Here is a 14,446-nt window from a genome sequence, read left to right on the forward strand (position 1 = left end):
AAACTAAGTTAGAAAAAAATCTAAATAAAAGTATGCCTTGGAGAACAGAGACCAAAATGATAGACTTTGCATTTATTTCCAAAGCAAAGCGTAATTAGAGTGCTACTAGGTACAGATTTGCTGGGGCGAACTTCGTGCCTCCACTAGCCTGGGTGAATGCAGCACACACACCTGTGTTACCCAGTCCTTTTGCAGCTGGGGGCTTACTGCAAATGCTGGATAATCTCGTGCCTCTAGAGCCAAGGAGATTTTAAGGCATATGGTGGTTTGGCTAATCATATTTCAGCACGACAACTTGCCTGCTTAACACAAAAAGAAGAGCATGTATCAAAGGATGGGCTTGCAGAAGGCAGTCCCCAATGTAAACCACAGCGGTCTTCATTTAGGTAAAAAAGCCTTGCCATTTTAGTCACGCAAAGCAAAGATGGTGAGTTTGGTATACACTGCTGATCAGATGATCTACTAACAAGGAAAAGGAAAGGGACTTGTCTGACATACGAGGTTGCAGAGAAGGCAGGGAGCCTGGACTCCTCTCAGTTTTATTGTATGTGCACCGGATGTTCCCATCTAAAGCCAACCTGATGCTAAATGGATGAAGACAGACCATGCCCCATACTCTCCATTGGTCTATTTATGTGTCTGAGGGCAGTCAGGCTCCAACAGGTCACTCAACATGAGCAAGAGACAGTAGTCTGACCAAGCTTTACGAGCAAAAGACAAGAAAAATCAGCCATCTAAGCCATTTGTCTTGTGCTTTTGCCTAAGAGACTCTGCTGTCCCAAGCACTAGTTTCCTTTTACTGTATGAACAGGGAGAAAGGTGGCTGTACTGATAATGTGTTTTAAAACAACAAAGCCAGCTCGGGCACATAACAATTCAGCAGCCAGCTTCTTGGGTTACAAGCACATCTATAGTATATGCCTGTCTTGCCTCAGTCAAAACCTGAATCTGAAATATTTTTCAGCCTCGTTCTTTGACACAGTGTTAGATGTATGATACTGCCTAGTTATAATACTGCCTAGTTATAAAAATTCCCACTTGTGAAATGAATCGTCTCCCAGTAAGCAATTTGCAAGGGATAACAAATTTAAAAGGATAATATTCTTTTGCTTTGTCAGCAGCTTTGTTTCAAGGTGACCTGTCTTTCAGATTGTAAAATAATTGCATTAGAATATGCAAACCAACTACCCATGACTTATCCCCTTCTACTGAGAAAATACCGGAGCTTTCACTGGTGTCAACAGAGCCAAGCTTTCACCCCTAGGTATTTATTTTTGGATAGCATACAATATTCTGGCTCAAGATTTACTTTATTTGATCGTGCAAAAGCCAAAGCAGAATCTGTAAGTAGCTTAAGCAACTGTAATGTCTTTAAAAACAATAAAATCAACTTCACAAGCACCAGATTTTTTCTTTCAGATCCTTCCTTCTCACAACAGCAGTTTTCGTGGAATGTAAAGTCCTCTTTCCTCGCCTACCCCATGCCCTGGGGAGCAATGCCCACACTCTTGCTGAACACCAGGTCAGCAACACAGGCAGGAAAACCCTATCATCAGCAGCTTGCAAGAGAGTGCTTAGCTAGCAAGATAAATCCGTTGTGATACCGGACATCAGAGCTTTCCTTTTCGCTTTCAGAAAGGAAGCTTTCACTTGTCTCCAACCTCGATACTTCGAAAACAGCAGCAGTAATGTATCCAGGCCAAATCAGAAAGCCACTTGCACAGTGGCAAAGGCAGAATGCAAGTTTCAATGACTTCCAAAAATATTTCACATGAATTCTCTCTCTACCTTTTGGCAGAAAAATATGTAACAGAAATACTGAGATTGGCTTGAATTAAATCTAAACAGAAATGTGCTTGTGTATGCATGAGCACACTGTCAGTAACTACGGGTTAAAAGGCAAGACAGGGATTACTTGGTACAGAGCACCATATGTGTGATTTCATGCAAATGAAAAGGAAGAACAAACTGACCTGAAGATAAGGTGTCAAGTGATGAAGAACAGAACTAGGGCCATAAAATACCCAGATAAGGAAAACAAGAGAACTGTAAAATTTTGTGTTTAGAATGTATAAAGGGTAACACAAAATAGTGAGGCACAGCATTAAAACCAGCATCCACTCCTAACACATACAGCCAAACAACAGTTTGTCATTATCAGTCAAAAAGAACCAAGACACATGATGTGGCTCAGTGCCTGGTGTCCCCTGTCTCAGGGCACACGCAGATGATCCTAGCCTGACTACTTGGGCACGCATTCATGTCTTGGTCCTTGGTAACAAAGTGGTGAGAGAATGGGTAAAGAAATCAGCCAACTTAGACATTTTCTAATAAATAATACCTTCCCCTTCCAGAATGCCCTTCCAAAAGGCACCAGCCGTTTGCCTACCTTTGAGATAGCATTTTTTGGAGTACCTCTTTATACCACCTATAACTACAACTGGCTCTAGTTTGCCCTGTGAAGCCTAACACATCTGCTAACTTGCTGAAAGGCATACACCACAATTCACCAGTGTCAATCCATCCTTCATGCTTTGCAGGCAGATGCCATTTATTGCTAGCCTCTTATAATGGAAATTTCTTCGCAGCATATACGGAGAGCATTTCATACTTGATTCATTAAATGAAGAAATCTTATCACGGCACGACATCGGAAAGAGTTGAAACAGAATTACAGGGATGCTTGTTTTCCATTCATGATTTTATGGATAGAGAGCCTTTGAAGACTGTCAAACAAATCCACATTGGGAAGATTTCTAAGTCAACTGAGGAATTTGCAACATCAGGAGGAGATGAAGATCTCCCTCTCGACTCCCTCTTTCAGGCAACTCCTGAGAGGACTGGCAATTCCTTTTTTTAAACCAACACACACACAAAACATCTTGAACAACCTGATCTTCTGAACTACAACACATCTACAACTGTATCTGTTGGAAACACACACCCACGGAAAAGGATACACAAAGTAATAAACGCACTGTATCAGGGAAAAACACATTTCTGCAGGGAGTTCAAATACAGCCTTCTGCCAGAATAACAATATTTATGACCTTTTTATTGTTATTTTTGTTGGGAAGCTAGTAATCAGTGACTCCACATAAAAGCTCTACAGAAAAAGTTTAAGCCAAACCTCATGACTGGAAAGGACGTGGCCAGTGTGAGCCAGAATGAGCCCTGCTAGACCTGTCCGCTGCAGCTCCAGGTGGCCAAGTCTGCAGCACACTTCATTTCTTAGCACTCCAGGTTTTCCATGGCTGATTAGCTATGCAAGAAGGATGTGGAAGGTCCACGAAGCATGAACTTACATTCAAACTGACAAATACTTTGAGCCTTGGGCTGCACAGAATGGGCCAAATGCTCTGCAAAAGTCAGCAGGACTTTGTGACACTGATTCAAAACCCGCCAAGCCAGCCCACGTTGGCCAGTGAGACGGACATGTGAGCTGGCTGCAGGAGCTGCAGGCAGCAGGAGCACCGCTTGTCACCTCTGCCAGCGTTTAACCCCTTCCACACAAACCACTGTCTTAAGTCAATGAATCTGAGCTGTACCCAAGGGCTTCTCAATTGTTGGCTTCCCTTGACAGAATGAATTGAAAACTCCCATAAACTGCTAACACATTACTAGGAGCTATGGAGAATTTTTATAAATAATGGCTTAGAGTGAGGGGGAAAAAGGTAAAAGAAGGGATGAGATATTTTTGTTAAATTTTCAGTACTAAGCTACATGCCTACCTACTCTACCATCCTACAAATTGAAAAGGCTAGCAACATACAGAACCCAAATGTTTAGAATACTACATATCTTTAGGGAAATAGATTAGGTCAAAATTCAAAGAAAAAAAAAACATAACAATTAACTCATCATGTCATTGCCTCTTTTTTTTTTTTTTTAAGACAGATCATCAAGACATTATGAGTCGTGAATATGAACAAACACACACTTGCAGAACCACACTGAAACTGTTCCCAGGGAGATCGGAAAAAGAATGAAGGCTGAGCAAACAAATATTTGGAATGTCATTATGGCCAGATTGGGGTGAAATCCACCACTCACACAGCCCTGATTGTACATATAGCACATGTATTCACCTGTGCTAATACAGAGAGGTGATAAAGGCAAATAAAAATTGAATAAATTTGAATCTGTGCCACTGAATGCTTCTTCCAGAAATGAGCTAGCATGCCATAATTTATTAATATAATATCTGCATAGATGCCGTGCAAGACTCAAAAGTCTAATACATACTTCGGTTTTCAGAGCTGTGCAACAAAGAGATCATGGGGGAGAAGAAAGTGAAGTCCAAAATGTTAAATGTTTAAGATAATTCACTGTTGGAAAATATTTCAACAATTGAGATAGACCTGCTGTCATAGCAGAGTATTTATTAGGAGGCCAGTCCCAACAGGTCAAAAGGTCAAATGTCTGAACCACTGGGAGAATTACAGAAGGCAGAAAACTATTTCATTAGATCCCAAGATAATCATGTTTCACTGCTGACCTTGCCAAAACAATGCAGAATACCAATAATATTAGAATGACAGCACACAACAAGGTTTGAAAAGCTCAGAGTACAAAGATGACCCATATTGCGTAGAAAAAAATATAGCAATATTTGATGAAAGTACTGATAAGTGAGGTTTCTTGAGACAAAAATAAATGAAAATAACTATGGAGAAAAGGCCCAGATTTCAACCCAAGATACCATCATAACCTCAGTCTGAACAACAGCAAATATGACATGTTCAGTATAACTCAAGGCCTGGGAAATCTGATCAAATTGTTGCAAAATTATTAAAACTGGTGGATTAGTTTCTATCCATTAAATGATGGAAACACAGAAGATTTTAAATGGTAGCTGGGAGGTGCATACCTCTAACAAATGCTTTTCATGAAACAATCACTTTGCTACCTTGTAGACAGGTCACCTGTGACAGCCTAATTTTAGGAACATTGATTTCTTGCTGTGAAAAGCAGCCGAGTTAAGGACTGGGAAGCACATTATCCACCTGACATCTTTCTGCAGGAGCAGCACTGCACATCAGCTCCCAGCCCGACTTGACGAGCCTCCTCCAGGACACTGAGGATCACCCAGGTCCACTGACTGCCCTCTCCTTTGCTAACCACCCTCTGGAAGAAATCCACACTTAAGAAGTGCTGTGGACTTTTTGGTTATGTTGTGATCACACTTCTGTATTAAATAGCGGGAGACACCGAACACAAATTTAGTGCTGCATTAAGTAAAACTGAACTAACGCTACCCTTCAAACGGCATGAGGGGAACTACATTTCAGGCCTTTTCTTTCTGGTTGTAGAAATGACCACTCAATCTATTTCTATTTTACTTTAAATAGTTTGTCTATCAAAAAAAGAGATATCATTTAACAAAAGTTGAAGACCCATTTCAAGGGTAGAAAATGTCATGCAATAAAAACTATTTAGCCCAAAAGAGAAACAGAAGCAAAGGCTAGATATACACAAATCAAAAATAAGCTGTGTATTTTAAAAAGCAGTGATAGAACAAGCCACTAGCAAAAACACTAGCTTCATCCCTATCAACAAGACCCTATTTGAAATCTCTTCCCTCCCAAAAGCAGGAAGTCACTGAATTATAATCTGAAAACAACAAAATTTAAGCCACGTAAACCTATGCCAGTATCTGGACAGACATCATCAACTAACTGTTAGAATGAATAACTCTCTGGGTACATACAGGTATATGTACATACATATTTACATACATTTATCTTTACACTGCTGCGTAACATAAATTTCCAGAGAAACTTGGGGAATCTGGGAACCCAGAAGAAAGAATGTATACGTGACCAAGAAGGTGTTATGGATATCTTGAACCTAGCATAGAAAAACATCATGTAGTACCACCCCTCAAAGCAATGCTAATCTGCATCTGAAGTAAGCTAGCTATGTTATCTTAGCTATGTTATCTTGGTTAGCAAATACATCTGAAGAGAACAAAAATAGCTGCCTTACAGATCTGCAATAGAAATACCAAGACTGGTATGAATGAGGTATGAATAAAAATATGTGTGTAAGCACCATAACTGGAAAAAGAATTAGAAGAACTGCCTGTACTGATACGTAGAAACACAAATCACAGCAAGAAAATTGAGGAACATGTTTTTTTCATCTGGCCTCTGGCCCAGAAGACTTTGTCCTAAGACCACAGCACAAACGACTTGCCTGAGGAAAACCCCAGCAACACAACGAGGGCAACAAGGTTGAGGCCATCACACAGGCCATCCCTGCCTACCAAGGCCAACCAGAAGACAGACTCCAGTGCAAGAGGAGAAAACAAACAAGAAGCCATGAATGCACCTAGAGATTATGTACGCTGAAACAAGCAGAAGTCTGAAGCAAGTGGATCATGTCATAGCAACTACTGATCTCCAGCAGGTAGGAAAGACTTGCCTAAAAAATAGCTTTCAGACACCAATCACAGAATCCAATAGATATGGTGAGGTCTCAGTCAATCTCATCTACCATATCCCATACAAGCTGTACTAGCACGGTGCACGGTGGAGGTTGGAAGGGAACTCCAGAGATCACCCAGTCCAACCGAATATGAATGAATGAAATCTATGACTAAGTGAGTGCAAGCCGGTCAAGTCAATTACATTAATTTTGTAACATAAGTATCACCTTTCCCTTCAATAAGGTCTCTCAAGCAGTTTTGTTACAGTAAGCTCCTGGTGGAGAGCACACAGAAAGATAGCATGCCAATTTCAAGAAAATAGGAACTTCCGTGAGAAAAACTGAGCACTCTCATGGCACAGGTGGAGCTGCACCCAGGCCTCAAGAAACCCAAATAAGACTGCAAGAAAAATGCCATTCTGATGCACCTTTCTTCAGAACTGATTATGCAGAAGGGTTTGTTGATATTCTGTTTTGTAGTGCTATATATGACAGTTTTGTCCTATTATCATTAAAATGGAATGATATTTCAAGTATTTGTTCTAACGTTTTGCGTCATTGGTCTGGTTATCTATCTTTGAAGAGTAGCTGTGAAGTCTGGATGCAACACTGACAGAGAACACTGCAAAACGGAGACCACTGAAAACCTGAGGGCAGGAGAAAAATGCTTGTATCGTCGTCACAGTCTCACTGCTGTGGTGTCAACAGCCGAAGCGTTTAACAAAAGGGAAGTTGTTTCCCTTTCACCTTTTATCTGCAAGGCAGTTTCAAATATCTGAATAACCTACACGAGTGAGAATTACTATATTACCCAAGGGATAGTGAACAGTAATAGAGTGAAACTGAAGACATTGAATGAAAGGGACACCACCTTTGTCTTGCCATCTCACAAATGGGGTGAAAACAAATTTTCACCTAGAGGCACGGGGCTCTTCAAGAGGTTCCAGGTCATGGACAGATAATATTCTCTAAGAGCAGCCAGGAAATGCAGGGTGAATTTTTGATGCTAACATCAAGTGGGGAAGTAAGCCAGGAGCATAGAAAGATCCTAAGACCATGTCGTTGGACACTGTGGTGCATGAGAAAAAGACACAAAAATAGAAGGAGGTTAAAAAAAAAAAGGATAAAAAAGGCTGAAGCAGCATAAGAGGCAGCAAAAATAGGACACAAGCCCTAGAAGCAGAATTGTGGATGTTAAAACAGAAGGTAATAGAATACATATCAAAAAGTATAATACAATAGCAGAAAGATTATGAAAAATGGCTATGCTAAAAAATTTCTACAAAAAGAAGGTGTAAGCGAAAAAAGGGTAACCATCTTTTTTAAAGGGAGGACAAGAATTAAATAGTGAAGCACAGATTGCTGCTTGAGTTATGCTGGAGATGAAGAGCAATCTAAGCAAGAATGTTGATTTCATATTGGGCAATAAGCAAAAGGATGTGTAAAAAGCAAGCTAGAAGCAAAAACAGCTACAGCAGCAAAAAAACTTTATAACCAAAGCTTACAAAGTGCATTACTAAAACAGAGACAGCAGATGATCGTGAGCAAAGCAGAAGTAAGCAAGTTATTACTCAAGTGAAATTAGGTGCCAGTCAAGTCAGAACTCCAGCAAAAGATGCTAGATTTTTAAACAGGGAGACATGAAGGATTTGCAATGCAGAGGTAAAATATAGATCAAAATCAAATTGCTCAAGCAACCACAATAGCAGATGACAGAGTTGTGCTCAATTCAGCAATGCAGGCTAATCCAGTAACTAAAAATGAGCTAATAAGATGGACTTGACGAGCTTTGCAGTGCTTCAAAAGCTTTGCTGTGTTATCAAGATTGCTTTTATGTGTATCCTTCAGAGCTCTCGTTTTCTTTTTGCTCTTCACAGCGAAGTGATAACTGGAGGCTGCAGCCCCATTTGTGCTCAAGGACAAGAGCAAGCATAATTATAAATGATTGTGGTTTCAAACTATCAGTACATGAAGGATTAAGTTACCTCTTAAAGGTGATTATAGGCCCAGGAAACCCAGCAGAAATTAGGCTGGGTGAGCTTGTAGATAAATCTGAAGGGCTGAAAAAAATTACAGAAAAATGCTTTTAAAAAGAGGATGTATTATGCTCTTTTATAAAGAGAATAAAGAAAATCCCATTTAAGTGGCAATGTATTAAAATAGAGGACTAGGGGGTCAAACAAGACTGATGGGTACCTAGTAGCTAGGGTTAAATACTGTCCTTAAAGAGATGTAAAGAGAAACAGCAGGAGGCACAAAGAGCAGGAACAGAATGGGGTCTGGGAGCATATCTGGGGAGAAGATACATCTATCTGACATATAAAGCACGAGCTTTCTGAAAACTATGAGGAAAATGAAATAGATCAGTCCATGGCATCGATAAATGCCCCGTCATGATCAGGTCAGGGGAACCTGATCTCCTCGGCCTCTCTGGATAAAGCACTGCACTAGGCCGTGGGGTAGGCAAGTTATTTAACTCATCCTAGTCAAAAGCACCCCAATATGTTAACTGCTTCCAGAACCAGAGCAAATAGCACTTAAACAGACTTTGGTACCAAACGGAACCAGAGGGACTGCACAGATACTATATTTAGTACCATGTTTGGGGGCAAATGTAAATGATTTTAAAAAATAAAAACAGTAATTAGCAAGGAAAATGACTATTTTGTGTTCAAATGAAGATGGACCCAAAGCAGCACAGCAAGCTAAAGTAGGCAGCCTCTTTTTAAAGAAACAAGTTTGGTGTTAGATTTAGCTAATCAATGTATATGGAGTAGCTTGAATGGGGCCAGTGATAATTGGATTTCCATGGTTCAGTTGCATTAACCAGCAAGATTGCCTAGCCCAGAAGAAAACCAAATGCAGGGAGAGTCAAGTTAAAGTACTTACTATAGGTTCAGCCCAACACCCCAGTACCAATGCAAATATCTCTTGGAAGCTGTAGGGGTATCGGCCTATCACTGGTGACTTAGATGAGTAACTGGTATGCATGTAGTATGTATGCTATATCACGCTACAGCAACCCTACAGCATACATAGCTCTCCAGTTCGGCCAGTGCTGAAGAGCAGATAAATGGTACCCTAACAACAGGAAAAAGCCCTGAATCCAACAGGATGAGCCCTAAATCTTTTACCCCCACAAACAGCTCTGGCTGTAGCCACAAGGCCAGATGTCAGCTATAACAGCTGGAGGGGCCAAATGGTATTCAGCAACATATTTAGTGTTTATATTTTTGCAGTCTCTTCAACAGAATAATGCTGCTTTAAGTTTACTTTTATTCTCCAAGGAAGCAGTGCAGCTTTTACTAACATGCCCCAGGGGCTCCATAAAGCACCTGCTTCTCATCTATCTACCGTGCAGCCATTATACTCCTGCCGATAGCTTTTTGTTTAAGTGATTCCTGTCCATAATACCAGCTGGAAAAATGCCGAGTTGGCTAAGAAATAAGTATCAGCAAATTAACTGGACCATAGAAATTGATAAGAGAACTTGCAAATTCTGATTCAATTTGAATGTAGAAAGCAAAACCTAGATAATGAACAGTCCCCACTGTTGGTGTTATAAAACAATAATTATGGCATTACCTGCTAAAACCCTATCAAACAAATTGAAGTAGTAATGTAAGTTAACAGCTCCAAGACAGTAGATCAAGGGCAGCGACTTTGGTGAGAACTCACATGGTAACCACAACTACTCAAAATATCCATTGAAGCTAGAGGAATTATATAGTTGCTCTACAAGAAAGATTAATTTTCTGGAGAGAAGCCCAAGAACAGGAATGTCTAGGTATAGAGGAGCGAAGGAGCAAGTGGCAGGAGAAGGCCATGGACTCACCCTATAAATAATGAATTAATGTTTATGGAATATATTTGTGCATTAGAGCAAGGTTATGTGCAACTGATCATCTGGGCCAGCCCAGAGCATTCGAAATAGACTGTCCTATCAAGAGGCCAGAAGTAATAACCAATGATACGTAACTGAATGCGTCTCCTTCAAGGAGAAGCTTGATTTAACTTGAAAAGAATCAAGTTTAAACCAATGCCAGTAGCGTTGCTGTAATTGGATAGGTGTTAATAACAAACCAAGAGAGGGAAATAATTTTCTTTCGTCATGGTTATGCAACATGAATTTCTCGCCACCCTAGGAAACATAACTATAACAGTCCAGAAACATAACTATAATACCTTGTCATGTGTATCTTGAACACTTGTGGGACAGAGAGAGAAAACAAACAAACAAAAACCTCATACATCTCAACCATTCTGACAGAAGAGGCAAAGCTGCCTCTAGACCACCAGTATGAAACTACAAAACTACAAGCGGCAACCACAGTGTTGCCCCTTTTCATGAGAGCTGGCTATGTGGATTTGGTCACTTGATATTCTAGTCTGTATAACTAACTACATATGTGAGCAATGTCCTAAAATCATAAAGGGAAAATAAATTTCTAGCATTTAGCCTATGTTTGCCTCTGAGGACTAGTTGTAAAGTTTGGATGCAACTGCATTCACGGAACACAAGCTCTTGGTCTCAGTAGAAAAATAACTATGAAATTTTATAGCCTTTTTAAACAGCAAATTAATCTAGTTATTATAATGGTCTTCTCTGGCATTCAGATTTATTCTTAATATTCTCACTCTCTTTAAAACACGTCTGAAAGAAGCTCATTAGCCTTTCTCTTCTCATAAAATTAACATGGAAAATACTGCACTGGTAACTACTGAGCTCAGTTAACTGAAAACAGTGTTTAGTATCGCAGCTACGACGAACACTCTCAATAGCTTACATTTTAACTTGAAGTATTCTCTACTTGATGAAAGTTGTGAATATCCAGGAGGAGATGTCAGGAATCATGAACAGGTTTCACAGAAGAACATTGGAGAGGAGTTACAAGTTCAGCATCAAAGAGAAAAATCTGCTAAACCCAGGACAGCTTCCTATGTGACCATGGCCATTACATCTCTGTGCATCATTCTCCTTTCTTCATTATTTGGTTCAGCTAATTACTTACCAACTAATACAGATGATCATTGTCCTAGATAGGTGAAACACTTCCATATGGGCAAATATTTGACTAATGGCCAACAATGTTTCTTACCTCCATCTGAATTTCATCTGAACTCTACTTACTATATATAAATCATTGGGTGATGCTGCAGACAAGTATTTTTACAGACTAGTCAGACTGTTTCAGAAAACACATGCAAGTGCTTAAGGCAAATCCTGTAGCAGAAGGGATAGAAATGGTACCACATTTCTGCTATTAAAACAATTGTGGTCCAAGTAAACAAAACCATAACATTGAAATTACAGAGCCAATTTCAGTACTGGTGAAATAACCTCCTCCTGATTTGAAAAAGACACACATTTTTCACCCTACGTAGCGTGGATGTCAACTGTGACTATTACTCAGATCATAAAGGTTAGTGCATTCCTGTACATAGAATTTAAATTGGCAAATTCCTATTATAAAGAGCAGTTTTGAGATAAACTAATTTGATTTTGAGCTGTTAAAACACTGACAGTGAGTGATTGCCTGGCTGCCTGCCTCATTATTTCTGCTGAACCAGAAAGAAACTCTTACATTAATAACAGTACATTACTAGAAGCATTTTAAGATAAAACATTACCTATGAGAAGGAACAGGCATTAGCACAATCTGAAAGCACTTTACAGTGATCCCTGACAGATCAGTGGACAGTGGTGTGCTAAAAATCACTACTAGCGACATTCAAGATCAGGTTTATTGTGAAGGACACTGTCAAAGGAACAAGGCTTCTTTTTCAAATCTAAAAATATATTCAATCACAACCAATATTAGTGGTAAAGAAGTCCAAATATGAAACAGGTGCTTGAAAAGGGCTAGGTTGGACTTGTATCTGTTCATCTTTTTCATGATAGTCCCACCTGTTTTTACCCAGCTATTATTCACAGATGAATACTTATCTCAGAAATCAGATATTGGAGGATCAGGCAGTTTCCCTAAGATTTAGACTAAAGCACCTACCAGGAATGGCTTACACCATATAGTTTTTTTCTTTAGTTTTTCTTTTTTCTTTTTTTTTTTTTAAGATAGGGCAATTCTCCATTTATCAGTGGAGTTTTCCATAAAATGGAAACATAGGGCATTATTGGGCAAGTTACACGCCCAATATCCTATTGGACAGGCCTTTTTTTTTCCCCTAAATTTCTTTAGGATAAAACTTCTTTAAAAAAATTTCAAGTGTGTCACTCAGAAAAAGCTAGGAGATAGCAGTCACTAGGAAGGTAGAATCAGGATAAACAAACTGATCTTACCAGAGGTGCCAACCTTAGGTTCAGTATCACTTTTTTCACTAGGACTGTAGGTAATTAAAAAGTAGCTTATTCATGTACATTTTAATTGTTGGTGTCTATCTCTTGATAGCAAAGATCAACAGCACTGGCCAAAATTTCTTGCAATGGACATACAATATGGAAGAAAAACACAAACACACGTCTCCTGGTTCTAATGAAATGATCTAGTAGTATGGTTGGATCTCACGGTTGGACAGACATCACCAAGATATCAGACAAAAAGATAAGAAGTGCTATGGGTGATGGGAGAGAGGAGAAGAATATCAGCGTGGTAAGACAGGTTCAGCAGAGCTCCTTCCATATGGTATCCCACCACTCACTAATGGTGTACCTAATACTTAGTTTATGAGAAGACAGGACTGCCTACTCAGAAGCTATAGATTTTAATGCTGCAATTGTAATTCATCCAACAACATGACAGATAGCAGCATATTTGGGCATCTTTAACGGCTTGATACAAAGGCTGCTACCACTCCAAAAGCATCTATAAGAAACATACTTTATTACTTCTTTTACATAAGTTCAATCAATGTTGAATATGTCAGAATCCTCTTCAGAAGAGATTTTTCATCATCTCTGAAGTGGAAATAAAGGGGTGAAGCTTAAGTGTTTAGTTGTATTTCTTCATTCACTAAAACATGGTTGGCTTTTCAGAAAGACAAAGAGTAAGGCAGCTTCTTATAAGCATTTAAAATAATGACACAGGCAATTAGAAGAAAATTCACTTTCAAGGCCGGTCAGATTTTAGCTTAAAGCCTACTTAAAAGAACTCAAGAGCCACATTCCTAACGACATGTGAAAGGAAAAGCAAATGGAGAGAAAAAAAAATCACCTACAACAACAAAAACAACAACCACACACATGCAATTTTTGGTGCAGTTCTTACAACTGTAGAATTATTTTCTGCTTTTAGTTTTGAAATGGCACTAACTCCCTATAACTCAGATTTTTTTGTGTGTGTGTGTGTAGCTGTAACCTACATTTAGATTCTCAAAACGTACTGTATAAAATGAAAAGAATCTACAGAAGATTATCCTTTCCTACATGAAAACTTCATTAGATATCTGGGTCAGTTGAAAAACCATCACATGGTACATATGCTCACAATGTCCGTATGGTGGGCAAAGGAGCCTGCAATCTGTCTTTTTCACACTAACAAATCTCTAATTGCTGAAAAAGTTTCAGTAGCTCAGCTTTCTCTTTACTGTCCCTTCTCTCCTATCTTAGAGCTAATTAGAGAGCCATGAATTACGTTTTTCAGGATGCTTTACAGTACATCCACATCTAATTATTCTACTTACTCTATGAGGTGAAAAACATCTTATTTCTTTTCACAGGTGCCCTCTAGTTTAACTACAATATGTTTTATAAAGATCTGGCATAAAATTCACCTTCTCCAAATAAACAAGCTATTTTCCATCACCTATCATTTTTCTACATATTACTTCAGAAGATCTGTGCTATTCCATTGAGGTTTTTATGCCTGCTCAGCCTGTATCAAATACTGCATTATTTACTTTTCCTTGTATACAGCTACTTCCTTCTAGGAAGACCATCAGAGATAGCTGTTTTATGACAAAGGTAAGAAAGTTTTTTTTAATACTTTTGAAACCTAATATATGCAAATATATCCATATATGAAATAAAGAACAGGAATATTTACGGGTATGAAAGCATGAA

The 14,446-nt window shown here is 39.1% G+C and overlaps 1 protein-coding gene across 4 annotated transcripts in view; it reads right to left on the reverse strand.

The window, feature by feature from the left end:
• BICD1 (BICD cargo adaptor 1) overlaps positions 1–14,446 on the reverse strand; it is a 170,001-nt gene that overhangs the window by 89,449 nt on the left and 66,106 nt on the right. The gene's annotated exons all lie outside the window — the stretch shown is intronic.

This window comes from Tinamus guttatus, unplaced genomic scaffold (genome assembly GCF_059628265.1).
Source record: "Tinamus guttatus ecotype Peru unplaced genomic scaffold, ASM5962826v1 Tinamus_guttatus_pri_ptg000125l, whole genome shotgun sequence".
Lineage (NCBI taxonomy): Eukaryota > Metazoa > Chordata > Aves > Tinamiformes > Tinamidae > Tinamus > Tinamus guttatus.